Raw genomic sequence first — 26,147 nt, forward strand, 5'->3', positions numbered from 1 at the left:
CTTCCTGTAGCAGATCGTGAAACCGATTTCAGCAGAACCAGCCAGATGTCATTGAGAATTTCTCCGAGATCAGCGAGAGACTCCAACCAGCATGACTTATGAGCATTTTAAAGACACCAACATCTGGTGTCACGTCAAAACTCGTCCCAGGGAAACAGAAAGAAACTTAAATTGTTTAATCCCAAAAGCCACAGGACGGGTATTTATCATCTGAGAGTTTTCCTGGCAACCAGATATGGTTGACAAATGACTATCAAAAAGTTGCTGTGGTTTTTCAGACAACATTAAACTGCGGTTAGGTAAAACGTACTTTTTCTCGTGACGTCAGCGGATTCAGCTTGAATGGCATTAAAAATGCCATTACTTACAAAAAATACATTTGATTCACATATTGGCCTGGGGTTAAAAAAAAAAAAACTACAACTCATACATCAGGAGAACGCGAAGCAACCCTTTAATCGACATCCCATCTGTGAACATGTGTTTCAGCTGTTAGCTAAAGGAGGATAAAATGAAGTAACACCCCAGGCTGCAGCTGCGATGCATTTATTTCTCTGGCGTCGTTTCTGTCTCTCCAGCTGCAGCGCGCCGGTTTATTGGCTCCCCCTGCTGAAGCGGTGTTTTCTTTGGGTGCGTGTGCGCCACGGCGATGACGGCAACCCTCGGCGTGGACTCCAGAGTGGGAGTTTCGGCGCGGTAGTAACACAGCGAGCGAGCCCCCGCAGCACCGAGGTGTGACACTGAGAGGGGCCAGAGGGTTTTTGTGTCTGGTCCCGAGAAAGGAGGCAAACCCAGCTCAACTAGATGCTAGTCTGAAAATTGATGGGATTTTCACACTCTTGTGCTGAAGGCTCACCTAAAAATGCTGTTTGACAATTGATTTATCAATGCAAACTAAAGCCCCAAATCAACTTGTTTTTAGCAGACAAGCTATAAATTGGACCTATATTCGTGCGTGTTTCTCCATTCCAACATCAACAAAAAAAGGCCCGGTAACAAGCAGTTTATTTGATTGAGGTTTATTGGAAGAGTTGCAGGATCCTCCAGACTTGGACACACCTGCTCTATATGTACCTGCATCCTCTCTTAGCTTCAGCTCCAGTTTTTTTTAATTTTTTTATTTGTTTTAGGCCTGTGGATGGAGACACTAATGAAAGAAGGTTACTTTTGTATTTCCGTGTTGATTTTGTCAAACGATTTTGGTCATTTTCCCGTAGAACGACGTCATTCTACACCCAATCATTCATCCTTTGTTTTACGCCGGTTCCTCCTGCGGCGTCTGTGGCCGAGAAGCTCAACCTGAGTCTCGTCAGACCAAATTACACGGTTCTAGTTAAAAGCCCCGTAGAGTTTGGCAAACTTCGCATGCTCACATTTATGTTTAGAAAGAGAGGGATTTTCTGGCGTGGCTCCTAAACAATGGTTGTTGTGGAGACTTGTTGACTCAAAAGGTGACGATAAATATATTCGCGAGGCACTACAAACCCAATTTATGTCCGCGAGATCTATTTTGTGCATGCAAACGCCGGCAGTCACCTCGTCTTTCCACGTCTAAACTCAATCTCTTCTAAGCTGGCAGGGATTTCGAGTGCTTTGTGCCTTCATTGCTTTCAGGTAATGAGTTTTTCTACATCTGGTCAGATGTTGATGCTTCTTGAACTGGTAATAGATGGATCCTATTCAGAGGGGATCAGGAAACAAGAAAGTCAAATGCGGAATTGCTCCTGTACAGAAGAAATTCAAATAAAGGGTGTTTAGTTCTGAGAAAGAACTTAGAAGAAAGTGGGAGAAAGTGAAAGGAAGACAGAACGCTTGGAAAGAAAGACCGCAGGAACAACAAAAGAGGGACATGAAGGGATAGAGAAATTGGAGGAAAGATGGAACCTGAAAGAAAATAATAGATTCACATCAGAAGCAGGAATTGAAGAGACGAGGCCGGTCAAATTGATCAGCGCTGTCTGAGAAATGACAAGTCGATGCTCTCCCTTAGACGCAGTGATCATTTCTCATGAATGTTAACAGCACCATTCCTCTTTTTTTTTTTACTCCTTGCCGTCTGACACACCCCTTGGCACCAATCAAATCTTACACGACAAAGCTGTCAGCCAACATTAGGCCACAGGTCTTTCCTCTGTAACACCCGGAGCCTGACAAAGGTCAATTGTTGCTGAAAAATATTACTCTGTGGGTCAACACTTCCTGCATGAGTCACACAGACACACACACACGCACGCACACACGCACGCACGCACGCACACGCACACACGCACACACACACACACACACGCATACATGTGATTGAATGTAACTTGGAGTCAGAAAACACACCTAGAAAACTGAAGACACAAGAAGATGTTTGAACCGGATTATAAAAGTCTCCAAATAGACTTAAAATCAAATGACTTGTTTGCTTGTTTTTTTTATTTTATATATGCGGAAACTGTTTCCCTGGAAGCAGCAGATGAACTTCCTGGAAACATGTTTTCATCATGCGGTTGCCAAGTGACCTCTAGGAAATCCCTGCTATTGTTTGCCAAGACCTGCCGAAACAAATCATGCACAGAGGCTTGTTAAAAATCTAACTCAGGATGATTTCGTTTGAGAATTTTCAGATTTCCTTTTCTTTTCCGTGGCTCTAATGCAACATTTTCAACCCATCAACATAGCAACCAATCATCCCAGTGGCTCTCATTTACAAGGAGCAAAATTGGACAGGAGGTAGCTTATTAGCATGAGTGGCACTGGCTATTTTCCTACCTCTCCCATTACAATCAGGCACATTTATAATTTTAACCAGACGGCATTTTATTCATCCTGTTAGCTTACAAATAGTACAAAATGGCCCCATCCGTAGAACCAGGGGACTCATTCCCAATGAAAATGGTAAGTTGCATAAAGAGAAACTGATTTTCAGCCTCTTGAACTAAATAACTCACATCCGGTTGTGATGTAAGGTATAATTTGGTTGAAAGTTGATTTCTTTTTCCCCGTCTTGATATGTTTATCAAGCTGCTTGATTTTTAAAGCATCTCAGTCACTGGCAGCAAGTCTCTAAGCAAAGAAAGATGCATCTTAATTAAGCTGAATATTGATGATTTAATCTGTAATTCGATTCAAACGGTAAAACCCACGTAGCTTCACCACACACAGCTCAATACATGTACGGCTTTGACTACGACTGCTAATGAATATTCAAAAATTCAACATTTCTTTCAAGTAACCAAATTGATTTGTGAAACAGCGATGTTGCATCGAGGACGACGCAATCACCGGGAAGATTGCTGACCTGACAGTTGCTATTTCCTCCCACAGAGAGGCGAAGCCACAAAAGGTCATTGCTAAAGAAGTTTGGCTGCAGTCGGGGGACTGTATCCAAGCATAAGTGATGAAAAATAGAGTGGAAGAAAAATGTGGAACCTCAGCATGTCTACGCTCGGCTAAATATTTACCAGCGACCTATCCTGTATTGATCAAGGCCTTCCAAGAAACAAAGAACCTACAAATCCACAAAGCTATGTTTCTATACAAAAAACCTTTTGAATTTGCTTCTGTTCGAGTTTTTCTGAATGCCAACAAGGACAATAGTAGGTAATATTGTAAAGGACTTCAATACTTGGCATTGTGTTATAATTTAAGTGGGAGTTCCTGTCTCTAATGATTGTTTCTCTTGGCCCAAATAGAACCGCAGCTTTCTGGGTTAATGCGAAGACGCCCAACTCGAGTTTGAAGCCAGCCCAGAGAAAAAGTCTCTACGTTTGTCTGATCAACCTGAAAAGTAAAGCAAGGTTAAGTTAAAGAGCTTCACCAGAGTCTTTACATTGTTTCTATAAAAACACAGTTTCTACCTAAATTCCCACACCCATGTCAAACACACACACACACACACACACACACACACAAACACCTGGGAGAACAAGAGGAGGAAGGTGAAGGTTAATGAAAGGTGTGCCTTTACTCTTGCCTTGTGCCACCCTTCACAGATGGAGACACTGATAATATCCACACTCCCCAGCCCCTTAGCGTCTCCAGGTCGAGCTGTTTTCTTCTCGATAACAGCTGCAGAAGTGAATATGTTTGTGTACAGACTGCAGATGTGGACTTTTGCTACGGTTTTATTTTTCTTCTGAGAGTAACATAGATGGGGGAGATCTTATCAAGTGTGACTCATTGTAGTCCTGTTTTTGTAACATCTTGACAAAATCTTTTAAGTGCTTTAATTACAGAGGTTTTAGTTTTACACTAAAACATATTCCACATATGAGAACTAACAGAAATTTCCATCACCTGGAGTCTCTGTCCAGATAATGGAAGCTCGTTACACTGTAGCTAAGACTGAGTTCATCCATCCTTTGGAGGAAGTTCATTTCTGGAGGATGTTGTTCTTTTCATCGTCCTCCAGATGATGCAGATCAGCGTACCGATCTAGGGAAAATACAATGACCAAAGGATTGGTGAGTCGAGAGTTACTCTAAGTAAAGACCCAATTTGTCTGTCCATCTGCCGATGCATCCTATCAACACTTGTGAACAAGACACTAAGATACTCTTAAACTCATCTGAATGAGAGGAGTAACTTCAATTTCGACATGTGACATTGTCGCATGATAAAAACTGCATTATTTTGTCCACACTGAGGCGTGTTCCTCTCTTTCTCGACGATAGGCCTGGGCTGAACTATTTCACAGAGCTCTCTGTCATGGGTTGTAGGATTGCTTGGTTTATCGTCGTGTTTCTTGCAGAAATGCGAACGAACAGCCATGTTGATATTTTCTTTCAACAGGTTTCTGTACCTTCAGGTGACGTGAATACATTTGAGCAGCCTTTATCAGACGCTGAGAGGAAATATGTACATTTGTACGATGACAAAGTTGTTGTCAATGGAGGAGGATGTCTGCAGAAGGGTGTGCAACCCTCTTTGAGACCGTTTCAGTCACAAAGACGATGCCCTATATGCTCAGGGAATGATGTACACTGAAGCGTAAGAGGTGTCAGGTATGTGAAAGGTACATGTGAATACGTCCCTCAACCATGTGACCATGTCGACTTTAGAGCCTTTAGGTCCTGTCCATGTACGCCACAAGGTGCAGTTCAACACACACAGGGAAAAGACTGAACTTTTCACCATGAATGCGGACACAGCTCCCTGGGCAAACGGAGATCAGATAGCCACTAAAAGATACCCAGATATGCCATGTAACCCACAAAGATATTACAACACAGTGTTCAAACTTTACCTGCTGGGATTTAAAGAGACATTTTCAAATCAGCCATTCCCCTGTACAGAAAAAAATGACTACAGATCTGGCAAGTTGGGCACATTCGCCCTGTGATCAAACTACGAGGTGCTGAAAGAAGTCTCCAAAAACCTCCAGATTTAATCGTGAGCCCTACATCATGCTCCTGCTACCGTTGCTGATATCTGTACAATCAATTAGAGACTGCACATGTGTGCAAGGAGGAAACCATTGCTGTCTCCTAGAAAAACAAATGGGCTTGACTAAAGTTTACCCGAGAGAACATGGACAAAAACCAGGTCTTCTGGAATGATGTTCTTTAAACAGATGAACCTCAAAATGATGGACAGCAGAAAAAAAGAAAGCCGGTCCCTGGAAACGGCAAACGTAGTGGCACAAAGCACTTGGTGCGGAGGAGATGTGGAGCCACGTTTAAACGTAAGTACGTCTGGAAAAACTGAGAAAATAAGGGAAAACCCCCGCAAAAAATAAGGTACGTCTAGCTGTGGCGTATTTATTTTGGAGACAGCAAAGCTAAGTGCAGAATTTGTAAACTGAGAATATCCAGAGCAGCTGTTATCCCCTGTGCATTTGCAGTCGTATTCCATTAATTTTAATACTACTGAAAAGTTCATTTATTTCAGTAACTCAATTCACTAAGTGAAACACATTATATAGATTAATTACACACAGACTGATGTTCAAGCCATTTTCTTTGTTAATGATGATGATTTTTCCGCTTACAGCTGAAGAAAACACAACATTTAGGATGAGAATTTTACATCAGGCTAATAAAAAAACCACTTTTAATGCAGATATGGAGGCTAAATGAAAACTATGTTTGATACATGCTTAAAGGTTTTTTCAAACCTTAAATATGACAAAAAAAAAGTATTTGCTTGAATTGCAAAAAACATGTATTTTTTTAATGGTTAAAAAAAAAAGCAAAAAATTGCGTTTCTATAAACTTACTTCATAAAATATTTAATACAAGCACGCACATCATTCATAATTGGTAAATTAAGAGAAAACAAAACAACTTTTGGGAAGTGCCTGTTGCCTCTACAAATGCTCCAGCAAAGACATGAATAAATGAGGATATTATTTCAAACAAGCCCTTGTTGCAGATCGATGCACAGATCTGGGGAAAACAGAATGACCCGAGAACTATGACCACAGATTCTCCTCCTGCCTACGCAGTCCTAGTTTTGGCATTCTCTCTAACATATGGCTCCACCTATAAACACAGTCTTCTCTATAGATCAACACTTTCAGAAGCGCTGGCTGCAACCATTGTTACCCTCTCTGCGTCTCACTTTAGCACAGGAATGTTCCGCTCCCGATCCACCTTAATTGAGATCCGGCGTGTTGTCAGAAACTACATGTTTGATGAATGAAACAAAACGGACTCCCTGTCACTGCTCCAGTTCAACAGAGGTGCTTCTTCTTCAGTTTATTCTCATTTCTTCATTTTTTTCCTCACACACCTTTGTCTCTCTGAATGCCTGGTCTTTACCACTTGTTGACTTTGGAGGTACAGCCCCTCCATCCCCTTTCTTCTTTCACACCATGGTAAGATCCTTGTTCGTCTTCGCAAGTGTTTGGCTGCGCAATCTCCCCATCAAAATAAAGCTACACTCCTGCCTGCATGGATTCTCAGCAGAGCTGAGCAGGAGCAGCCCTCCACATAAAATAGCCTGTGCTTGTAGAGCATTTCATCAAGTCCAGAAGACCCCAACGCACTTCACCCGTTCACACACACTGATGGTTTGGTAAGGCTGCCATGCACCGACACCACTGGGAACCTCTGACCACCACCAGCAGGCAAGGCGGGGTTCTTGCCCAAGGACACAATGCCTGAGACAGACTGAGCAGGGGTACAACCTGGCAACCCACCAGTTACAGGACAAACTCCTATCACCGTCGCCCCGCTCTACTTGATGTCTTGTCGGTCCTTTCTGCCAAACTGCAATGTCAGATCTACATGTTCACAATAAGATTTTTCTCTGTTTTGCTTCATTTATGCACTTATTTTTACAAACACTTTATTTTTGTACTTTGGAAATGTATAAAAATAGGGAGCCATGTTTTTATTAGACTCTGCGCAACGCAAGCAACCAAATAACTACACCGACCTAAATCTGCTCAAGCACAAAATAAGCAACAATTTTCATACAGATGTATCCCCACACTGCAGCGTGATCACTGCATGAAATCCAGACATCCCCCTTCAGCCGTGTTAACCTGGGATTTTCCATTGTTCCCATTGCTTCCACTCCGGCTGATCCACACCTTTAAAGATCAGCTCAGTCATGCAACATAATTGGTGCCATTTGTGAATTTCTAGAGAGGCAGACCCAGTTTTGGTTTCTAAAAATGACCCTGTTTCACTGTTTGACTGTCGTCTCATGGCAACCCCGAGTTATGATTACTCCTCTGTTTGTTCTTGAAGAAACAGGAGATGTAAACACGCTGCTTCCTGCGAAGTTTGCTTCGTCCCGCATAACCAACTGGATCTGACCTGCTTAGAGAAACAATCAAAAGCTACAGTGACTGTTATTTAGGGGAACGACACAAAGGTGAACTTCATAGGTGATGGAAACCCAGATCAAATAATCCTGGATCAGTTGTACAATTCAAACTACTTTTTGCTTCAGTTTTTGTAATTTCTATCTCTAAATAATACAATTTATTTTAGTAATTACTATAAGCATATGCTAAATAGTAGCCAATCGAGCTATCATACTTTATAATAGAGTAATTTTATCAGTGTAAATGTAAGATTTGATTCAATTATATCACTCAAACTTGGTAAAAAAAAACCTTTTGGGTTTTTTTGCACTGCCTTCACCTGCTGCTCACACTTTGATTCTCTTTTTTCCCGCCAGATCCACAAACATTAATCTAAAAGTCTTGTGCAAGTCGTGGCTAGGCTAAGTTCACTAGAGAGTAACCTAAAATGTGCCATTTAAGACAGAGAGCAAAAACCTGACGGGACAAAGTGTTTATTCATGTGCTACCACATTTAGTTTGGAAGAATCAGAGCCATTTATGCATGAAATGTATTGCATCTCAGGTCATTGACAGACATGATAAAGTTTTTCTCTGTCGCTTTGGTGCACTTTTTCATTCATTCTCGACATTTGCAAAATAGTAATTGCATTTCTCAAAACAATTTGTGCAAACAGAAAAACACTTCAGATTGCCTACAAATGCCGATCTTAATCCTTAGTTCATCTCTCAGAATGGTTCCCTCATTTACTCATGCGGGAGAAACTCAGGACTCAACTGGGAGCAAATTTACCAATCCAGGAAAGAGTTAGAAAAACAGAAAGTCTAATGGAAACGTATAGAAATGTGCTTAAACTTGTTCAAGGACTTTGCACGTAAAGACTTGTACGACGACGAGACCCATACAATAGATTACTATCAACAGCAATTCAAAACGTAGGAATAGAGAAGAGACTTGCCATGGATGTGCAAAGGCACTTGCAACTTGTTGAAAGAAATAAGAAAATGTTTGTTTGTTTCTCTGGTGTGCACAACTGTCACAATGATTTGAAGATTGAACAAGCAGTTTTACGAATTGCAATTCTGTGCTGAGAAATGCACCAAAGTGACTGAGGAAAAAGCGTAAAAAAAAAAAAAAAAAGTGATAAGAAGTCCAATTTGAAATTTCCACAAGCTGCATATCACACATGTGGATGCAGGAAAAACTACATGTGGCGGAAAACAAACGCTTGAAATCACACTGAACATAGACAGACAGACATTTCTGTGTTTGTGTGACTGTTTGTTCAAACTGCCTGTGAAGGATCTGGTGAGGCAGCAGGTAGGAAAAAAACCTGCAATGTTTTGAATGCGGTGTCCGGTCAGCAGTAATGTGTGTGTGTGTGTGTGTGTGTGTGCGTGTGCGTGTTTTTGCACGTGCACACCCTCTCTCTTTCCTGTTCCCAGGCGAGTTGAACTGTGTGCCAGACAGGAATTGCAAACATCGTCATCCTGCTGGGACGCAGCACTCGACCCTGCAGCTCGACCAGGACGGACGACGCGCCTTTTCTCTGACAGGATGGGTGCTCAGTCAGATCGATCATGAATGACGGTCAGAGGGGGAAAAGAGAAAAAAAAAAAACTTAGCATGTGAGATCAGCGAATCTCACCGCTTGTTTTTCGAGGAAGAACAGGCCCCCGCCTGCTTCGTCTGCCCTTTCACACAGTTTTTCGTTCCGTGTTGTGTCCATTTTTCCTGGTCCCGTTTCCCCTCTCCAACCCGTCTGACATCAAGACCGCGGATGAACACGAACACAGAAATCCCGGTTTTTCCTCACCGGCAGTCTCTGTTCTGGTTCAAAAAAAGTAAATCATTTTTATCGCAAACCCATGACTCGCATATTAAAATGATTTCCCCTGCTGTAAAAATACCCTGATGGATGTGTTCAGTGATCCAGGTCTTTTAAAAAAACAACAGAAAATGATCAATAACCCAGATAGACCCAGGTGTATCTTCCTCTTTTTAATCATGATGTGTATTGTTTTTTCTTTTTTACAGTGTATAAAGCCTTTTTGGTCACGGGGCATATCTGAAGGAAACTCTGGAGTCTGAACTTGTGTGTTATCTTGTCTGTTTAATTCAAGCCTTTTCATCCCAAAAACTATCACTTCCAACCACATAAAGACTCTTACGTGAAATGTACAACTGGAATTACTCAAGCAAGTGTTATTTTTTTTCATGCAGATGAAACAATTGAGAAAACTTTCGTAAAATAAGAGGAACGCTTAAACCAATTTACGGCGATACGTTTTCAGCATCCAATGGAACCTGCGAAATGAAACGTCTGGGAGAAACGTGTTTGTATGATCTACCAGAACAACCTCAATAATCTGTATTTGAACCAAAGAAGAAGAAAAAAAAAGATGGAAGAAAGAAGAATTATGTTGAAGTGAAATTAATTTATGGACTAATAGATTTGTGTTAGTCAAAGTTTTCATATCTTTGTCCTTTCTTCTCAATCTACTCACCTCGTTCTTCTGTTGATAATTTTTTTAAGCACTTTGCTGAAGAGACGGGCCAACGCAGCATCTTCACTCTGTTTGATGAGCCACGTTGAGTTTACATCACATTCTCAGAGCCGTCCTCATGCGTGAATAAAGCATCGCGGGAAAATTGTTATTCACCGTCATAAACTTGGAGCTTTGCTTTGGCTGTCATAAAAATGTACTGACTAGTGTTTCAGCTGCTTTCTGGGCCATCTGGGGCTATGTTAGCAGTTTGTATGACAGCGACAGGTCAGGAAGTTCGGGAGGCAAAACGTTTTTTTACAACAATCACTGGAAAGATGAAAATACAACAACAAACAAACAAAAAACCCCACTTGTATCAAAAACATATTCACACCATTAAATTCACTTTTGTGAGAAATGCGCATAAACATAGGCCATGGCTTAAAGAAAATCGAGCATATAAAACACAACTGCAAGGCTCACTGTGAGGTTCAGCTGACAAAATTGCAAACAGCAGATCTACAAGTTATCTTTGAAACCAACTGTTTTAAAACGCCGTGACTCGGACATTTGGACAGGTCCAGAAAGTAAATCTCAGCCTAATATCATCAATTACACTGAATAAACAGCCATCAAACCATTAGATTTGATCAAATGTCATTATTAAAGTAATAAAAAATAATGACCATCAAAGAAATCTGAAATATATGAACCAATTTTTACTACTTAAGAAATCAAAGGGAACTCTAAACATAAGGGGTTTTGATTTTAGGGAACCCAGTGTTTCAGCTGTTTTGCAGTTTTCTTGAAATTTGTTCCAGATTTGTGGTGCATAGAAGCCGAACGCTGCTTCTCCATGTTCTGGTTCTACGGATGCAGAGCAGAACAGAACAAGAGTAGATCTTAAATGAATTTAGCTGCTAAGTCACTCAGTGATTTATAATTTTAAACTCTGTTCTACAGGGAGCCGGTATAGGAACTTCAGATCTGGGGTTACGTGCTCCATCTTCCTGGTTTTAGTCAGAACTCGAGCAGCAGCGTTCTGGATCAGCTGCAGCAGATCTGTAAAGACACTGCTGCGGTAATCAACGCGACTAAAGATAAATACATGGATGAGTTTCTCTACATCTTGCTGAGACATTAGTCCTCCAATCCTGGAGATGTTCTTCAGCTGATGGAACGCAGAGTTAAATCTGCCAAATACGTCCGTCTTTTTAGACAGGAATCCTAATTTAGTGCATTTAGGACTGAGTCACACTAACCCAGAGCTGTACTGATGCTCCCATATTAGCAAACGCTAAAAACAGAACCAGAAGAGGGGAAGGAAAACGAAGCGAAGGCTCTTCTGATGCATCTCGTGTTCTATGGGGATTTGCGGGGTTTTATGTAATGATATTCTCTCCGCTGTAGAAATACGTCCGTTACAAATTGTCACAATGCTCTATATTACTGAACGCCTGCTGAGTGGATGAAACACACACGCATGCACACACACAAATAGTAAATAAATGGAGCCCAGCCAGACAGCCTGTTGTATTTATGTTGCACGCTGCAACCGCTGCCAGGCTAGACAAGCGTGCGCTCTCTCTCTCTCACTCTCTCTCTCTCTCTCATATACACACAAAGCTACTACAGCAATTCATTTCCTGAACTTAGCCCACTCCGCCTGGTGACTCTCCTTCTCTTAAATTATCATTACCAATTTATTGGCCTTGACATGGTCACCCGAGATCTCGAGTCGTCATTTAATATACCTCTAATCTTTATTTTGAAAAAGTTACGGCGGGCGGTCCTGCCGACACCAAACGGAGGATTTACCCAGCACCCAGGGATCCATGAACGCGGAAGGCTGCGAACGCACGCAAAGCTTGCAGGAGCAGAAGCAAAGGAGGTATTTGTTAGCGTCCATGCTCAGAGAAGTGAGCGCGATCGATAGGCGGCTCCGTGTTGGAGTGAGTACGGAAACGCGATAGCCGAGCTGCTCCGGATTCGTCTCCGAGTTTGTTTGCTGAACAGGAAGCTGGGATCGATGAGCGGCAAGTCCGAAGGTATGAGGGGCCGTTTAGGACAAAATCTATGTTTTGTCTCTCACACACTACAAGAAACTCACGCACACTCAAAAAAACATCACGCACACTCAAAAAATACTCAAATTGCGTATACATACTACTAAAATGTCTCACGCACACACATTTTATCTTTCTTGCACACATACACTGTACTAACAACTCGCACACGCACACAAATGCTATCTTTCTCGCTCACATACACACTAACATGTCGCACACACATACAAAAGCTTTATTTCTCGCTCACATACACACTACTAACATGTCGCGCACACACACACAAAAGCTATATTTCTCGCTCACATACATGGTACTAACTCGCACACACACACAAACGCTTTCTTTCTCGCACACGTACATAAATGCTACCTTTCTCGCACACATACACTGTACTAACAACTCGCACACAAATGTTTCTCTCACATACACAAGACTAAAGTTGCGCGCACACACTCACACACACTCGTTTTATGTATGTGTGAGAGCGAGACTCGTTTTTTGAATGTGAGAGCGAGACTCTTTTTTTGAATGTGTGAGAATTGTCACGGAAGAGGCGGGGCATAATTTTTTGATCAACTGCGCATGCGTTGATCCTAAACTATAAGCTTCAATTGTTGACTCACTGTATGTTCTATTACTTAGTATATTTGTGCTTTTAAATATATATAGAACTTTAAACTTTCTTGAAGAAAGAGTCTGCTATACCGAACATGGCTAACTCTAGTTCAAAACGAGGCGGTATTGGACCGCAGTGAAGTTAGTTTCAAGTTGGATATTCGATATTCGAGCTCCGGGGAGTAGGGGCGTTTAGCACAAGGTTGATCCGATTTATGAACGCTAATGTCGGCCGGGGGTTCTCCACAACTCCCGGCCGCAACGCACCAAGGTTTACTCTTTCTTCTTCGGCACTAGTTGGCGCCGGTTAATAATTCCTGTAATGCTGGCACCCAGTGGACAGATTGTACTACAGCAATTTTTCTATTTCTAATCAATCAATCAGATTTATTTATTTCTATAGTACATTTAAGTTACAAGAAAGTTTAAAGTTCTATATATATTTAAAAGCACAAATATACTAAGTAATAAAACATACAGTGAGTCAACAATCGAAGCTTATAGTTTAGGATCAACGCATGCGCAGTTGATCAAAAAATTATGCTCCGCCTCTTCCGTGACAATTCTCACACATTCAAAAAAAGAGTCTCGCTCTCACTTTCAAAAAACGAGTCTCACTCTCACATTCAAAAAGAGTCTCGCTCTCACACATACATAAAACGAGTGTGTGTGAGTGTGTGCGCGCAACTTTAGTCTTGTGTATGTGAGAGAAACATTTGTGTGCGAGTTGTTAGTACAGTGTATGTGTGCGAGAAAGGTAGCATTTATGTACGTGTGCAAGAAAGATAGCATTTGTGTGCGTGTGCAAGTTAGTAGTGTATGTGTGCTAGAAAGATAGTGTTTGTGTGTGTGTGCGAGTTAGTACCATGTATGTGTGCGAGAAAGATAGATTTTGTCCTAAACGGCCCCTCATACGAAGGCATCAGACGTGTAGTGACTCAGACTCAGAAGAGCAAAAGCTGGACTCGGCGTTTGATCGAGTGTCGCCCAGTGGCTGCAATGCGGTTCTTGTAAACAAAAAGAAAAAAAAAAAAAAAAGACCTGAATTCCACTACCTCAGTGTCTGACCTTTTAGAATAGAACATCGTCCATCTATGATGAAGTGGTTAAGATCTACTTTGATTTGAATCAGAGGAGATGGACAACTTTACTCCATTTTTGCGTCACTTCACAATTGTGCACTATTTTCCGTTGGTTTAGTAAATAAAATCCTGACCAAATGTGTTAAAATTGTGTGACAAATTGTGAGAAAAATGGGAACACAAGTTATATACAGCATGTGTTTTCCCCGTTATCTTGCAGCCATTGTTCTTGGTGGCCTTGGCTTTGAAATTACAAACAGTCTTTTGTACCTCATTTGTTACATAGCATATGCTTCGGTTACTACTTGGCACTGCGGCTACCTATTGTTGAGTTTGGAACTCGGACCTGCAAATAAAACAAGTTTTTTCTCCCGTTTCCCCGAGATGATGAGTGGTTCTGTGTCACGTTGCGAAGAAATGAGCTTCTTTCTTCTCGCTGCGTTCATCCATTTTATTTAATTTCTGTTTGGTTACAAAGCAAGACGCAAGTGTCTTAATATCAATAGAGACTTAATAATGTGTTTTGCACAAAAATAACCCACGACTAATATAATCAATCGAAGAGGCAACTAGCATCAATGGAACTACAACATATTCTGCTTTCACACATTCTACAGGTAAATAGAATAGACTGCTTTGGATTTATTTCTTTTAGGTTAAAATTGATATCGACAAAGAGGTTAGCTGGCAGATGAGCAATTTTCAATCAAATTCTGTGGAAAAAAGACGAACTAGAAAGCTCTAAAAATATGTCACGGATAAATATACTTTAACACAGGGGAAATTAAGTCTCGTTTTTACGCAGAAACTGCATCTCGAAGGGGAGGGTCATTGTGAAGACGTACACAACGTTTGTTACACTGAACTTAAAGTTTAAGGCTGATTCAGTGAGAAGAATGATTTTCCAAAAAAAAAAGTGATGTTTGACTGTTGAGCTTGTCGTTGCAATAAAGGCAAGTGAGTAGAAGCTTCTAAATCCTGAAAACTGGTCCAAGAAGAAAACCTCACAGCATGAAGCTGCCACCACCATGTCAAATTAGCCTTCTTTTCCCATGATAAACAGCATATGTTTGTATTGACTCATGTTGTTTTTGCATATTGTAAAAATTACTTTGATGATCTGAAATAGCTGAGGTTGACCAAGAAACAAAAAACTGATTTTTCATGGATGGACATAAAAAAAAAAGATTAAAACAAACTTAACCTAAAACCAATCTCCGACGAGCGCCGCAGCTATTGTTTTACCAGTTTTCAGTTTCTTGTTCTTATGTGCACATTTAACACGAGTTAAAGGGAAACGTAAAGGGCGGCTGTATTTTTTGACCGTGCCAAATAGGCACTTAGCCTCTCAACCAGAGAAGTTACAAGTCAAAGTGCCTTTCGAGGCCAGGAAGCTAAGTTTGTGTTCCTTTTTCATCAAGCTACTCACTATTAATATTTTATTACATGCATCAACATGTCCAGCACATGAGCTCCAAAACTGTCCAAGGCCTCTTTCAGTTATTATAGGTAATTGCCCTTTAAGACGCAACATTGCATCGTTGCGCAGCGATTTAAAAAAAGCCCTGAAGTATTTTAGTAGCTCCTATATAATATGGAAGCTCTACAATCTACGTTTCGGATTGAGGTGATAGCTGCTACGCTGACATGTTTCCATCAGATTTGAAGCTTTGATTTTTTTAATTTCATTTTTTTTTTGCTTGCCCAGAAAAGTTCAGTTTTCTTCCCCTCGTTACTCAGATGACTGAGCGGGGCTGTAATTTTCTGTGCCCCTGGGAACTTTCAGCCTCTCTCATGTTTCACCACCAGACTGGCAGCACTCCACGGGCGATTGTGGAGCGAGGAGTTCGTGCACTCGTAATTGGTGACGCTGCCAAATCCTATGGCCGTTTTGCTCAGTCCTGCGATGACGTACTGACCTAGAAGAGTCAAACGAAACAGCTGTGGTTCATTGTATTTTTTTTTTTGTTTCTTTTTTTCTTACTTTAACCTGCAGACAATTTCCACAGATCTGACCAGTCCTGAAAGACGCCCTGTACCTCAGCTGACCCCTTTGGAATAGGAAGGAAAAGGAAAATCGTTTTGCATCGTGGCGCTCCTCGGGATGACTCACTCGGACCAGATGAGAGGGGAACTTCCCGTCTCTCTCTCTCTCTCTCTCTCTTCGCTCAGCAGCTCCTGTCCTTCCAGTCTTCTCTCCACGTTGACGTTTATATTTATGTCCCGCTCCTTTTCCTCCTCCTGGCGCAGTGTCAGACACGTTTAAAAGGAAGAAGAAGAAAAAAAAGGAAGGGGCATGAAATGAAGCAGAGAGTCGAGAGGGTGAAAATAATTGGGAGAAAGTAATTTAGGGTGATATTACATTGCTCGTCTGTGGGAATGTTTTATTCCCACAGATGCCCCCCCCCAAAAAGAGAGCTTCCAAGCACCTGTCTTGTGTTGAAAAGTGACGCTCCGTCTTTCACTGAATCTCACTCCGTCTTCTTCTGGGCTGGCACTTTGCACCGGCACTCATCTTTTCCGGTATATATCCATTATGTGAACCCCAGCAAAGAGATTTGTCTCCCATGCAGTGTGACAAAGCATTATCTGCTTTACAGTGCCTTGAAGTAGACCGACTTATAAAAACATACTACAGCCGCTTGGTTTGATTTATCTAACACACATCCGTCCTGCTCAGCGTTGTGCTGAGCACAGAGAAGGATGCCTGAATCACGTCTGCTCTAAAATGGCTCAACATGCCCGTTGTCCTGGGAAACTCAAATGTGAGAGAAAGTATTACAATTTTCCAATCTTAACTTGAACAACTTGATAAAAACCGCTCAGATATTTAATCACTAAGTCTGTGTTTGTCCGTGTACTGCTATAAGAAAGCAACTCGTACTGTTATGTTTTCGGTTTTATTTAATTATCGTATATCGTATATCTGTTTAATCACATATTAACGCTGTTTAGCCAATTGTTTTGAATTGTTAAAAATTTAACCAGCGACCTCTAAAATCAAGAAAACACTTAAACAGAACCTGTCTGGTAACAAAGAAGGCTAGAAGACCTCAAAAACAGCACCTTACAAAGCACAGTGTAAAAAAAACTAGAACAAATGACATTTATCAGCATGGAAAAGGTTACACAGAAAGTTTTGAGGGCTTTGGATCGGCAGGGAGCATGAGTGAGAGCCATTATCCACAAATAGGGAATAGTGATGAATCTTCACAGGTACAGGAGATCAAAATTGAAGTCAGAAGATCTAAAGCACTGCAGATTTCACCCGACTCAGCTAAGCTCAAAATTCAACTCAACAGTAGAAAAGATAAAACTGGGATTTTTTGAAGGTGTGCAAACCTGCTACATTTGACCACAAACCTAAAAGAGCAATTAAAAAAAGGAGACTGTACTAGATCCTTTTCTTCTAATGCGTCGCCTTCCTACTTAATGCTCATTTTGAGGGTAACATGAAGCAAACTAAAACATAACGTTTTTTATTTCCATATAGTAATAAGAAGTCCTTTCACCATCTGGCTTAAGACGCAATGAAAAAAAAAGCCGAGTGATGAATTGAACCATCAATTACGTTCTCAGTCAGACAATCCTGAGGGTAAATGCCTGGCAGTTCATGACACTTGTGTTGTGCAGCGGCACAACGACTCAAAGCAACCAGAGTCATCGGTTGCTTCGAGTTGCTGTGATGTATACCGATGGCACTTGGCAAAAGGTAATGTTTCGATTGTTGACTGTGTCTTCTATGACTGCATTTCTGAGTTTTTATGATGTAAAGCACCTTGAGCTGCCTTGTTGCTGACATGTGCTATACAAGTAAACTTGATGATGATGCATCCAGTAACATCTTTTTTAATCATCTTCTTAATTTCTCCTGCCTAATACTTAAAAAGAACTGAATAGAGAGGGAAAATACTTTTTCAAAGCACCATGTATTCCTCCAATTCCTGGTCCATTCAAAGGCATCAGTCCATGTCCAGAGAATCTCCAAAGAGACGATTAGTTGCCTTAGCAATCCTGACAGCTGAGTCACCTCAATGAGTTGAAGTTTTTACTCTATCCTCTTGCTAAGGTTTCGTAATCACTGGAAATCATGCGAGAAAATGGCAAAACATATGTGAGGAAGCCGAACCTTTGGCCTTCGCTGGACTTTTAAACCGGATAATGTTCCAGGGCAGATTTCCAGTCTTACAAGGACTCGGTTTAACAACACATCTTATAATATTTGAGTGCTTGTCATTGTCCTCTGACTTTCACTCTACTGAAAATCTCTGGTGGCTTTTGAAAAAGCCGGTTTGCAGCACGTAAACTCAAGAATATCAGTGACTTTGTAAGTCTTCACCATTAAGGAATGTGATTTCTCAGGCCCTCTGCCAGAAACTACCGTCTGGCTATGAATCACATTTGCAGCTGGTCATAACGGCACGAGGGTCCTTCACTAACCCAAATTGCAATGGGATAAGGTGAGTCGAATCAGTTTAGATGCAACTTTGATCCATTTCTGAGCTGAGTGCAAGTGTAGAAACGCCGTTCGTGGCTGTTCTTTTTGTCTTAACGATTGCAGGGAAAATGATGCAAAAAAGACAAAGGGTGATCACCAACCCAGTTCAAGTTCAGTGATCAAAACCTTTAAAACAAATACTTCAACCTTTTCCGGACTTGATGAGGGCCCGGAAAATGCTCTGTGGGAGCTATGTCAGGAATAAAAGGCTCTGAGACAATGCAACACCAATTATTCTCTTCACTAAATCAAATTAATCCCTGCATCGAACAACGGACCAGCCAAACCCTCCGAATGCCAGTTTAACTGAGTCTTACTGGCAGCAGCAATTCAACTCAACTTAAATGCATTGATTGAGATTTAAATTACAATCTGTTCCTGAGCTTGTCACTGAATTCTGGGAGTCAGGTTACCGTATTACACCAATCGGTAATGTGTTACTGTCAAGGTCTGCAAATAACACCGGTCAGTAATCGATGCGTAAAGGTTCTGGCTGCCCAGAGAAGAGAAATGAGGCGGAGACTCTCCATCCACACCGGACCTCTAAAGCACGCTGAATTGCATTTCGGCGAGTTTGGATGAAGCTTAAAAGAATCAAATGCAATGTGTGATGGTGGGGAAGCTTCATCCGATGAAGAGCAAACTCCTCTCCTTTGGTCTACTGTCTGCAGCTCACTACTTTTACACTTTTTCTCCGCAGGCGCTTCAGGACACGTGTTTTTCTTCGCTAACTGTGAACACTTGCCACTTTATTGTTATTTAAGCAAGCTCAGTTATGCTTAGGAAAAACACTGTGACATTTTATTGCATTGTTGTTGAAAACTTTAATGTCTTGCATTCCCAGTACAGAGTTGAGCACAAACGGAAAGACGGAAGAATATCGACACTTTTTCAAATTCTCTTACACGTACAAATATTCACAGTGTGGGACATTCAGACATGATTTGCTACATAAAAACTGAATGCAAACAACTGCCTTCAAAAACTAAACTAAATTATACATACTTGTTTGTAACTCCTTTCAGCTCAGCAGGGGAATCTGCTGACACGGCAGTTTTGAGTTGTGCGCTTCATAAAAACTATATTTTATTTGCAGTTTGCAAGAAAGCAGAGGTGAGTAGAGCACCAAAGAATTGTACTAAAGTTAAAGTAGCACTACTTCAATGTTTACCTGAGTGGCCATTCGAGACGTAACTCATGAATCCCATGTGCCTAAAAAATAACATAATTACAAAATACCTCTGCTGGAGCGGTTCTGCAAACAACTACAAGAAGTTTGGAGCAACGCTGGAAATCGTAACAGGCAATTATGATTCTGCAATTGAATGTTATTGAATATAAAAGACGTACAGTAGGACATATGTGCATATATCTTACAACAATATATATATTTGTTTGTTATTCGTTTTGTAAAATCTCCCAATGGTAGATGTGAGAAGTTTTGTGCTGGAGATTAAACTTGAAGGGATTATGGCCAACACAAAAGAGAGAACAGTTATCTTACAGACACTTTTATTAAAAGTGATTATTTGCTTTCGGCGCAAAAGATGCTGCTGGCTTCAGTAGAATAAAATGTGCGCTCCGATTCACAGGTAATATGATGGAGCCTGATGTTCATCATCACGCCGCCGACTCTTGAGAAAACATCCTGTGTTTTCCCCACTTTTTTGCACCGCGCTCTCCTGGCGCCGAGCCTCGCCGCCGCAGAGCCTCATTTCAGTTGAAATATTATCACTCTAATCTCTGCGGTGGCTTTGCTTTCTTTTCTTTTTTTTGTCGAGACTCGGTTCACTCTGGCAGAGACGGGACGTGACCTCGCGTCTCACTGCTAGGTCTTATTTTTTCTTTTTTCAATTGAAAGACAGCTGCTGCTGTTGCTGCTGCTGCTGGAGGAACTCCTGGCAGAAAAGGAGCTCCTACACCCATTCTTTGATCATTTGTTTTTCTTTTTTCTTCCCAGTGTTCTCATCCTCCAGCTCACCAGCACCTCTCCCTTTTTTTTTTTTTTTCGCAGCTGGGAGAGCGAAGGCATTAATCAAAGGCATTGTTCCAGTGGCTGGGTGTTTGTGCTGGGTAGCGATGGTGGACACTTCAGTTGTCTTGGCTCTTGGGCGTTTTTGGTGCTGGCTGCGGCCGCTAGGCGAACACGGTTGTTAAAGTGTGGGAGGGTTTTAAAGTATCTGTCTGGGTTCTGTCTCGGCCTCGCCCCGTAATTCATGGGCTACAGTAAAATTCAGCATAAGGCAGAGATATTGTGGGACCTTAAAGGACAGCGAGAGGACAGCAGCCATCTTCCCGAGTCATTTTCCATTCTTTTTCTCCCCACAATGCATTACTCGGTGACAAATGTGTCCTCGGTCTCGCTGTCTTCGCCGTGATGGATGGTCCTCAGTGTTCCACGGAGGCCGCGGTGATTGGCTGGTGCTGATAAGCCTAAATGGCTTTAGTAGGGCTCTAACAGCCCCGCAGTCCCATAAAGACAGTCATCCCACAGCTTCCCTTGCAGTCTGGGTCTCTGACTGAAAATTGACATTTAACCAATGCACTTTTTCTCTCACTTTTGACCTTTGTTCCATTAAAGAAGGAAAAAAAAAAAGAAATCACAGACAACCAAGCACCACAAGACAAACAATCTGCTATCAAAGAGGCAATCAAACTGTCCAGACCCCAGTGATCAAGCTGCTTTGCTGTAAAAGAAAGTGACTCTTTGGCTTAGAATTAACTTCTACTTTTCCTTTTTCTCCTTTCAAGAAAACATAATCCAGCTGCTTCCACTCCTCCTGTCAGCAATGCTCAGAGCACCCTAACTTTCATGGAGATAGTGCTTATCAGCGGTGGCCCATCCCGGTGATTTATGTCAACGTCTGGCTCTGTTTTAACTGCACTTTTCTGCTGCAGATAGTGCGGGGAAAAAAAAAGGAGGGAATTTGGTGATAGGCGAGATAGAGTCTGAACGTCTAGGCCTGAATTGTGTGATAATAGCAGCTGCTGCCGTGTGTAGCAAACCCAGAAGGGTTATGTCTCTTGTTGGGTCAGTGACAGCTGGTCTTTTTATGATACCGACACCCGGATGCACTGAAAGGCTTGATTTTCTTCTACACTCCTCCTTGCCACCAGAGTGACGGTCGTGAAACCTGTGATGAGATGATGCAGCGGCAAGCAGGCCGTGCAGAGGTGGAATCAGCATCACTGTGATTATTAATCACGGCGGACTGATTTTGAGGGACTGTTGTCCTTTCCAGCAGTAAGGACCACCAGCAGACAGACAAAAACTTCTGAGTTTAGCTTTTCAGCCAAGGATGTTTGCTCAGGCTTGTCGCCTCAGCTGTTAATTTTCAGGAAAGTACGTCACTGCTTTTACGACAGCGATGTCACCAACTTTCAGTTCCTCTGCCAACTTTGACAATAACCAGACAAGAATTTATGGACTCCCCCACTCTTTGATTGAGCCTTTCTTCCTTCTGGGACTCCAGCTTCAGTTGGAGCTCCCGCAATGACAGATGTTGTGTAAAAGCTGCACAGATTGTTTCTGTGATTTGGAGGACTGCTTGGCGATCCTGCCAAAAGATGCGTAGACAATCTGAACTTTTAGCCGCAAAGAAACGCCTCTTTCTGAGCCGCGGGGATGGAGACATTGGGTCAGGCAAACCAAACTTCAGTCGCTTCATTTCATGCCTGTTTAGGCTTTATTTTTCATCATGACGATATCCAGCTAATATATAAATATCAAACCAACCGTCCATCATCGTTTAGCTAATATTGGGTCCTGGAGGTCCAGGAGAAAGACCCAGAGATGTTTCTCCTTAGCGCTACTCTCAAGCTCACTCTTGTTGATATGCATGCAATACCCATGCTGGAAACAATATTCTGTATACATAGTCCCTCCAAAAAGTCATCGCTGTGGAGTCTCCTCCCAAGGAGACGTATCTGGAAAGTATCCAACAAGAAGAGCACCAAGGACGAGTCTGTACATTCAACTCTAAGATGCAACTACTTACCACAATTTAGATTTTATTGAACAGAAATATCAATACAAACAATAAAAAACTTTAGATGTTTATAATCAACAGTCTAATGGCAGAAAGAATAAAAACAGAGTAGTCCTTAAAAGTTTTATAGTTTTGAACTTGGACACGCCTGTTTGTTCTGTAAAGGGCAAAGGAATCTGAATTGCATTAGACAAATTAAAATAGCAGAGGTTTCGTAGTAAACAGCTGCTCCTTTTGACAGTCACATCTGTGTTAACATCAACCCCATCTATGAGATGCAGAGGAGCAGTGGTTCTCCTCCAAACCTCTCTTATTCAGGTGGCTCCTTACCGCCTCAATAAGAGAGGGGGGTGAGCCAAGCCACCCTACACAGGAAGCTCACTTTAGGCCTTTGTAAAAGATTCTTTTGATTTATATCTCCTGATCAGAAGTGATGGATGGATGAATCAAGAAAGTTTTTTGGGTCAGAGCTTTCTTCACCAACAATCACTGTGAAGAACTCACACCCTTCAAGTGAAAGTTTTCAAAAATGTTCACTCACTTATGCAGTCAGGTGTTAAGACACCTGACTGCCCCATTACTATGTGCTTTTCAGTGACATTATTATTGTTTTATACACAGATGTTTGTCGTTGTGGTTTCTGAGTTTTATGATTAGTTTTTTTTCTCTCTTTCTGCAGGTATAGAAGCAGATTCTCTAAATATATCTCTTGTATTCACTCTCTCTATTTCAATATCCCGATTAATTTTCTTTTTCCCCCCTCTTTCTTTTCCATGTCTGTGTCCCTCACAATTTAAATAAAACGTTTTTTAAATGCATATCAAGTGAAGCATTATGCTCCAATTGTGAGCGTAAATGTGCCAGGCTTCCTTTTTTTTGGACTCAAAAACACATCTGATCGCTACGCTGCTGAACCGAACAACAAAAAAAAAGGTTCAGTCTTTGGTTTTGGAAAAGAGACTTTCACCAATTGTCAAACTTCTGTTTCAGATGAAGCAGTGTTGCTTTCGTCCTGGCTGTGGGACGGTGGACCAGATCTTTATTAAGTCTGAGAAACAGTGGAGTTCATAGAGGTTTGTTTTATGTATCTGCAGAGGCTTACCGCCATATATCCCTTGAGGCATTTTTATGGAGAATGCTGAAGGAGGAACGGGGTGCCAAGGAGGCTTTTAGGGCTTTCCAGCTCTTGTATAACGGAAGCATAAGCCGCCTGCTGATCTTGGCACGCTGTCGTAACACTTTAACTAACTTCATCAAATAGAATCGCAGTGGTCACATATTTCAAACAGAGGCAGGTTATGTTTTTAGCACAACCATTTTACCGGAAACATTTGACGAACTGTTTTTATGCTACAATCATTCCCCAAACAGAAACACACACACCTTCTTAAATGGACTGTGTTACATTCGGTACTTGTTGGAGTGATTTTCTCTAATGGCAAGTTGTATCAAAAAGTAGAGCACAGTCATGACAGCTACTCCTTACATGGCTCCAAACTTCTGCAGATCACCTGACCTCTCTGTCCTGGGACTTTGCCGTTTCTGTATCTCTCAAACTTTTCCACAAACATACACAGTGAAGGCCCTGCACTCCATAAATTAATCTGCCTCCCTGCTTACACGATTGTCTCGAGTGCGTGTGCGTGTGTGTGTGAGAGACTGTGTGTCTCCAAATCCTTGACACTGCAGAAAATGATTTCCCGCCTCAAGAATAATTCAAGTCATCCCTGTGCTGGTGGCGATAAACTTTCCGCCAGTTAATTACAAATGTATGGAAGGATTAGCGGGGGCAATTATTATTATCAGTGGGAAAATTTATGATTAGTGTCACAGAGTGTTGTAAGAAAATAGCAGCCGAAGCGTGAATTAATTTGAGATGTTTGTTTATTGTGACAGCAGGATGAAGACCAGCCACTCCTGGTGGTATAACCTTGAGGGCTCAAGAAATGCAGAGCTTTGCTTTTCTGGAGTTTTATTCATCCCTCAGATGAAAGCTGAGAATTTTAAAGCCGCCGGGGGTTAAAGTAATGATTTGTGTGTGTTGAACTTGTCCTGCCTGCGACTGCGACAGCGCTCATGCCCTCACATGTACTTCTCTGCTTCCTTCACTCTCATCCGCGACGCGACGTGAAAAGTGGCGTTCCTCATCGGCTGTAGCCAGTGTCGGCTATAGGGCAAGTCGTAATCAAGCATGTAAATGGCTGGAAATTAAATCAGCGACAAAATAGATTCGTGCACAATTTTATTTATTCCAGAGCTAAGAGCTAAAACATGTCAGGGCCAAGAGACTGCCTGCCTGAATAAATGCATTAGTTACTTGCACGGGTGTCACAAGATCACTTCATATAAAAAAAAAAAAAAAACTTGAATATTTCTTATCAAGATCAAATCTATCCAGCATCTGGAGAAGTCATTATGAAGATGACTCCTATTATCTACATCTTTATTTCAGACTGTTATATCAAAAATGAAAAAGGAAGCAGTTCTTTAGATGCTTTGTTGTGTTGTCAAATGTCAGCCAAATAAATTGTTGGATTACCCAGCAGAACTGCTTCTGCAACTTTAAAATGTTTATCTGCCATCTTTATGGATACTCTGTAGTAAAAAAAAAAGTAAATTATTTATTAACTCCAATGAAAAGTGTTGGAGTTCGTTCATTTAGTCTCTGTGCTTCACCAAGTCCTTTTACCAGTTCCAGACCCCGACCAGAACCCCTAAGTGTAAATTACCTTGAGAAATAAAGAGATTTGGTTATATATTAAAAACAGGCTGCCGAAAATGATCAAATGTTACAAGCTATTCATGTCATACAAATGGAACAGATGCAGAGTTACATTCATCGTCCAGCGCCGCGGCCACAGTTAGCAAACCTTAGGGGTGACACCAAGTGAAGCGAAGATTGTAGCACGAGTTTAGCTTTTTATTCTTCTCTGCAATTTGTTCCCTCCCTCAAGGATAATCTAATCAGTCTCAGTCAGTTTCAACATGGTTATGAAAGCTGTAGCCTGTAAGCAGTTTAAAGAGGCTAAAAGCGATAGAGGAACAGACAGAATCTACAACAAAAGGCTGCCGTTAGCTAACTGTTAGCAGCTAACCAGTTAGCATCTGCTTTTAATTTCCTATTGGCACAAAACTTGATGATTTTATTTATTCTGGAGTGCATTTCACAATCACTGGGTTTAAGTATGTAGCGTGATCAATACGCACACACACCAGTTATGGACCAGAAATATATTTGGAGGCACATTTTATACTGCAGAACAATGTGCAGTTGCATTATGAAACAATAAAAAGAATAATATTAATATTAAAAAAGTTCCGAAGTTACATTGATGGTGTTTGCAATCATATAACCATCTTGCAAGACAAGAAACCAGTGTGACCATGCTAAGACCTGAGAAAGCTAATACCAGAAAGCGGCTAATAATGGAAAACTGGACGTTTTTTAAAAGGAAAGCTTAGTTTTGATCATTACACTAAATCCATACCAGATGACAAAAAACAAATCTAGTCCAAATTATTAGTGCTAATCAGACATTTCATGCATCGATTTGAAGAACTGTGTGGCGATTCTAGTGAAATTCACAACCATTTTAGGTCCAGTTTTTTTTTTTCCTCTTCCAATAACAGGCAGAAATCAAAATGGCAAATCGAGCAGCT

The sequence above is a fragment of the Poecilia reticulata genome, chromosome 20 (genome assembly GCF_904066995.2).
Source record: "Poecilia reticulata chromosome 20, P_reticulata-male-v2, whole genome shotgun sequence".
Taxonomy (NCBI): Eukaryota; Metazoa; Chordata; class Actinopteri; order Cyprinodontiformes; family Poeciliidae; genus Poecilia; species Poecilia reticulata.